Raw genomic sequence first — 6,076 nt, forward strand, 5'->3', positions numbered from 1 at the left:
AAGACAGTTTCAGTGGCAGAATTGTTAAGGATAAATACTTGGGACTTACGCTGATGAACGTCTTTTCTAAAAAAAATACACAAAATTCTTGTTACAGCCATTGTAATATTAACCACCACTTTATAACATTTACCTAAAGTTTATTTTAAGAGAAGCCTTGTTTTTAACAATCATCTTAAATCCTAGTAAACTGAAGAATTAATTAGCAAGCATGGAGGATCAGCAAACTAATGCTTTAGTCTGTTAAACCATCTGCTCAGGAGCACCCTGTTCAAATCTTGGCATTATGAGAAGATGGGTGAATGCTTTTGTCTCTTGCACTTAGTTACAACTTGCCATTCTTAGCTAATATTCTTTTTTTTTTTTTTTTTTTTTTTTTTTTTTTTTTTCAGCTCATGGTAAATAAAGCTAAAAAGAGGTCAATAATTGATCAGATTTCTGTTATCATGAAGTTTGCTAAACAGATTGCTAACAAATTTGGCAGAAAATCTTACTGTAGACATTCCTCTTTTTTTTTGTACCATATTCCTGTATACAATAGGTATGTACAAAGGGCTGGATTCATTATCATCTTTTGTTAGTTTTACTTTGTACAAAGCAGATATATATCTAGTTAAACCACCGAAACTTGTGTAAGGTAACTGTAGTGTTCAAGGCAATTCGCCCTTCTGTTTTGAAGACTACTAATGAATGCACCATTAATATTTTAGTATATCGTTATACCTCGTTATTAACAAGAACATACGTATCAGTTCTGAGATAGTCTTGTTATCACAACCCCAATCTGTCTTCGTGTTCTAAACTTTTGTGCTAATTCTTTGATTTCATGTCACAGCTTAGTTTCCAGAAAATGCAGGCACTCTCTGCCATGGAATGTATCAAAGGCAAAGAGTGTAGCCAATGGTTTGGCCGGAACCAGTGGAATAGTGTTGTTGGTGACACTAAAGCAGTCTCCTTGTACTTCAGCTGCTCTCTTATAGACAAAATACATGGCTACAAGCCAGGGGATAGATCCTGTGGAGAAAATGCCCAGCAAATCACACAAAGTCTGCATGGTATCTAGGGGTGAAGGAAAGTGCTCTAAGTAACACACTCAAAGGATAAGGTGTGCTTTACTGCTGATAACCTGATCATTTGCCAAATAAAGTTCCAAGCAAAGGCAAAGATCTGGGCTCCGTCTGGCAATAGATGGCTTCCCTTCCCTTCATCAGCAGCCAACTTTCTCCTCGGCTGCTTTTTTCTAACTCTGGGCAGCCATGACCCTCTCAGGACTACATGGGGAAAATTTACCTGGTCACAAAACCTCTGAAGAGAAGACATCTGTTTAAAATTCTGTCCCTCTCCCCATTAAACTTCATGCTCTCTGATTTTGCTCATGCATTACAGACTTGGTCCTTCCAAGTAGCATCAACTGGCATTTTCTCATTGACTTCAATTAAGTGAGACCAGGACACAGATAGGGTTCTGTGTCAGAAATTGCTGTACGCTGGTAATTGCAGAATTTTATTCAAAGACATTTTTTATCTGCGCTGATGAAATTAAAATCGGATAGGAAAGAGAGGGAGAAGAAAGCTCAGGCAGAAAGGCTGGCATTTTATTTCTCTTTGGCTTTCTTCTGTGGCAGATTGACCTCCCTCAGATAAATCCGTGCACCATGGAAACTATTTTCTCACTGAGGAAAAATTTCCAAGTTCAGCTGAAGGCCTATACATCAAGTTAAGCATATAGCTAAACTGTGCAACTGTGTAATCTTACTGCCCTCTTCCCATCCTTCCCTCCCATTGTTTGTCATACTTACTGTCATATCTTGTTTCAAAGTCATTTAAGGTCATTGGGGCAGGGCACGTGCCTTCCTCTGTGTTTGCAAAGTGCCGGTGTGTGGGAGTACAGGAAAGAAGGGGAAGGAAAACACGGTTTCAGATCTTTGGAGGATAAATAATAAAGCAATAATAACATGCTGTAAAATAAATGCTATCAACTGATATTTACACAGTCCTTTATCTAAAGTCTCTAATGTGTTCAGCATAATTATAGTGCTGTTCAGCAAAATATAGGTGGACAGAATAATAATTCCTTTATTGCTATCTTGCTTTACTGCATATTCACAGATAGCCTACACCCCGTGGGTCTAAAATAATAATAATTTGAGTCCATATATTAATACCTTTGGTAAGCACTGATGAACCATGACTGTCCGTGGAAAGAAGAAATTTCTGAATCCAGACAATTTTTGCAACTTACCAAGGAGCCACCTCACAGCATGGGGCAGCCCAGCTGCATGGCACCTGATGCTGAAGCCCAGTCTCATGGAACTGGTGGGATGTGCAGCAAAACAGGGTGCAGAGGCAAAATCTACATGGCAGGATTTTTTTGTTTGAAATAAATGAACGACCCTTTATTTTATTTTTTTTTGTTTTGTTTTGTTTTATTTTTCCCAAACAACTCACAAATATCCAGGGAGAGGGATAAGAAAACAAAGCAAGTTTACAGAAGCAGTGGGATATTGCCCTCTGAGACAGCCTCAGAGACAGAAATGCCAAAAAGAAATCAACTGGGAGTCAAAGAGAGTAAAGAAAAAGGAGAAAGGTATTACAGCAATGAAGTTATTTAGAAGTGAATGTAACAGAAAGGAAAAAGATACACTGTAAAATCCAACTGCACTTGTGTAAGTTTTGTTTCCTCCCAGCATTCCCTGGATTGCAACATCCCCTGCCCATGCTTTTCCTAAACGTCTTATCTAAATTCTGCAGCTTTACAATGAGCTGCCTCTGGTCACCAGGAATCTAATTGTCACAGGAGACAGCTAGGGTTTGGGCAGCAACGGTTAGAGTCCTGAATCAGCTGCGTGCCTGTGACAACACAGAGTATCCAGAGTCACAGCTCATGATAAGATGAACATGTTCTCCCTCACAGCAGCTGAACTTATGCACACTGACAGACATGTTTAAACTATTTAAGAACTATGCATATACAAAAAACTTAGGTCATGACTTTTGCAGGCAGCACCTTAACTCCACTGTAACAAAATGCATATCTCTTCTAAGCATCACTGCATGTACAGCAAATTTCATTGCTCTCCTGCCAGTCAGTTGTCACTGATACTTGTGTGCTTCTCAAAGCATAACAAGACAGACATTAATAGGGAATTTAAAGGTAGAGATTGTCTTCTGACCTATCTGCACCTTTTTATTTATTTTTTATTTTTTTCTGAAAAAATGCTGCACTTTGAGTTAAAATTGTTTTTAAAATGTATTCTAATGTGGAAGTAAGCTTATTAGCTGACACAAGGAAAAAGGAAAGAAATTGAAATGAAGGCAATGTAATGCACAGAGGCAGAGAGAACCAGTGCTCTGCAGGCAGTCTTCTCTTCTCCCACTTAACTATTTATTTGCAGGAGTTATATGAATCTCCACAGTCTAAGACTCTATCAGTTTGGTAGTATCACACTTAACATAGGCATACATCTTTTTTTTTTTTTTTTTTTTTTTTTTTTTTTTTTTTTTTTTTTTTTTTTTCCCAGAATGGATAGAATTTGCAGAGATTGTATGCAAGTTTTCCATTTGGTTTCTGTAGAAATCATGATTATCAGTGATCATATAAAAGTTTATCAACCTTATTGGCAGTGCCAGTATGGGTGACAACAAATGGATTTTATTCAGGGTTCTGTATCTGGAGCATGCAACAGCAGAGGTTCCCGTTTTCTCTTGTATTTACATGTAGTCCTATTGTCCTTACCATGTGAACTACACTACTTTCTTCATTAGCATATGTTGTTAATATGTTCATTAAATTCATGTCACATAGTCATTAATCTGAAAATGATGTCATTTCTGCAGAACCTACAACCTCATTATGTTCACAGTATGTACATCACAGCCATGTTATTTCTGAAAGAGGTATGACACTATTTGGTTATTAATCCAGGGGTCACTTCTGCCAACCTTGCAGTGATTAACTCTTTGCAAGAAATCATTCTGATGTTTTGGAGTAAGACACCAAGCAATGAAATGGTTATATGCTTTAAGAAAAATAAAATACAAACTGTGGCATAGAGGCATTTATTTATATAGCACATTTAATAATCCGTACAAAAATTACAGGTAAGATTCAGCTCACTGAGGTCAATATGTAAGGCTGAGCAGCATCAAAACCTTAGGACTAGTTTGTAACTACAAATTTCCAAGCAGAGCTATGGTCTTTTATTTCTAGGGAGTATGAAGGTGGTGAATCTGATTTCAAAGTCAGGCTGGGCAAAAAACTATTAGCCCGTGGATGGTTGTCCTTATTGTATAGATAAATCCAAATATCCTGAAGGAGAATTACTGAAAGAGTACCTTTAGTCTCCAGATCAGTTCAACAGATTTCAGCATACTCTTTCAGCAATTTGTAACAAAACAAAAATGCAGAAAACTACATTTTCTTGGAGAGAAGTGTTATCCTCTCTAATGAATGTATTTTCACTACTGAGCAGTTTTTTTTTTCTTTTTTTTTTTTCTTTTTAGATTTTTTTAGATTTAAAAAATGTGCATTTAGGCCAAATTTTCCTGGGTGATATACACTGAGTATATAAGGATAAATTTAAGCAAATTGCTGTCCTCCTGCAAGAAGTATCTGTTAGGCAGCTTTTTGAAAGTGAGGAGAAATAAACTAGGATGATCAACTACACAAATATACCAATAACAAACTTGCTACTGTTTGCAGCAGGGATCAACATACAGCAGAAATGCAACAAATTCCTGGTCTGCCTGATACCAAATACCTCTGCTTTCCGTGGGCCTGGATTTCACACTAAACATTCGGTGCCTGAACAGCTTATTGCCAGTCTATCAGCTACTGCCCATGCAGACTTCACGCTGCCTCAGGTTCTGGGTGCCCCGCAGGGATTGCAGCAACCAGAAGGCACCTTCCAAGAACCAACCACACCTTTCGTTCTTCAGGAGCAGCACAGTGACAATGGTGAGGGGAGACATTAATGTATACATCCATTTTAATAATGGATATTATGGACTTATGTGCATCTTGATAATTGATGAGATGCTCATTTCAGTCAAGTGCTTCTGAGGAAAGAGGAAGACCGAACCATAAATTCAGGGAAAGGAAGTAACACTAGGCAATGTACTTTTGAAACTTTTTTTTTTTTTTTTTTCTCTCCCCCCAAAAAAGTGGTGTTAATCAAATAAATATTTTTCGCTTTTCTTCAGAATTCAGGGGATGGGGATCATAGGGTGCAGCCGGCTAGTGGAATCAGTAGGGCAAACAAACTCTGCAGCTCGAAGATGGAACCCAGCAGCTTTATGAATGGGATTGTGCGGTATGGTTGCCTGCCACAGCGGGGAATGGATTCGCTGCCCCTGGAGGCAACTTTCCAGTCCTGTGCCAACTCATACGATTATTTAGGTCCTCTAGAAATTCTCAGCGAAGCCCTGCAGCAGGAGAGGGAGAAGGAGGACTGGGCTTTCAAAGGGCTGTAGGGGAAGGCGGGATGTGGGAGGGAGGAAATCCTGAGACACAAGCATGGGGCACCGGCGCCGTGTCCTTGTCGCTGGTGGCACCGGGAGCCGAGCCGGGAGGGAGCATCGCCAGGGAGCATCCGTGTGCCCGTCGGGGCGACGGCAGCCCGGCGGATGCCGGGGCTGCAGCACCGCCGGGGCCGCCCCGCCGCCTCCTCCTGCCGCCGCCGTCCCCGTCCCCGCCGCCCCCCTCACCTCAGCCGCCCCCCTCTGTCTGGCTCCCCCCGCGCCGTCTGGCGGCCCCCCCCCGGCCCCGGCCCCGCCGCGCTTCTCGCGAGAGCTGGGCATGCCGCCGATGCCGCCGCCGCCGCCGCCGCCGCGGAGGGGGAGACACGCGGGGGGAGCCGGTGACGTCGGGAGTTTTCCTGAAAGTCAATAACGAGCCCGGCGGAGGCGGCGGGAGGAGCCGACAGCGGGGCCCGGCCGGCTCCGGGGTGAGTGCGCCGGGGGGAGCCGCCGCCGCCGCCGCCCTCCTCCTGACCCCCGCGCGTCGATGCCGCCGCGGCCGCGCTGCCCGCCCGGGCGGCTCCGTGCGTAGCGGGGCGCGCGGCTCCATGTAGCCGGGG

General features: G+C 42.4%; 1 protein-coding gene across 1 annotated transcript in view; it reads left to right on the forward strand.

Moving 5' to 3' along the window:
* The first annotated feature begins 5,810 nt into the window (after positions 1-5,810).
* AKT3 (AKT serine/threonine kinase 3) overlaps positions 5,811-6,076 on the forward strand; it is a 151,596-nt gene continuing 151,330 nt past the window's right edge. Inside the window, exon 1 of the mRNA XM_035320807.1 lies at positions 5,811-5,944. The gene's annotated coding sequence lies outside the window, so the exon portion shown is untranslated. The remainder of the gene's footprint in view (positions 5,945-6,076) is intronic.

Source organism: Oxyura jamaicensis, chromosome 3, assembly GCF_011077185.1.
Source record: "Oxyura jamaicensis isolate SHBP4307 breed ruddy duck chromosome 3, BPBGC_Ojam_1.0, whole genome shotgun sequence".
Classification (NCBI taxonomy): Eukaryota; Metazoa; Chordata; class Aves; order Anseriformes; family Anatidae; genus Oxyura; species Oxyura jamaicensis.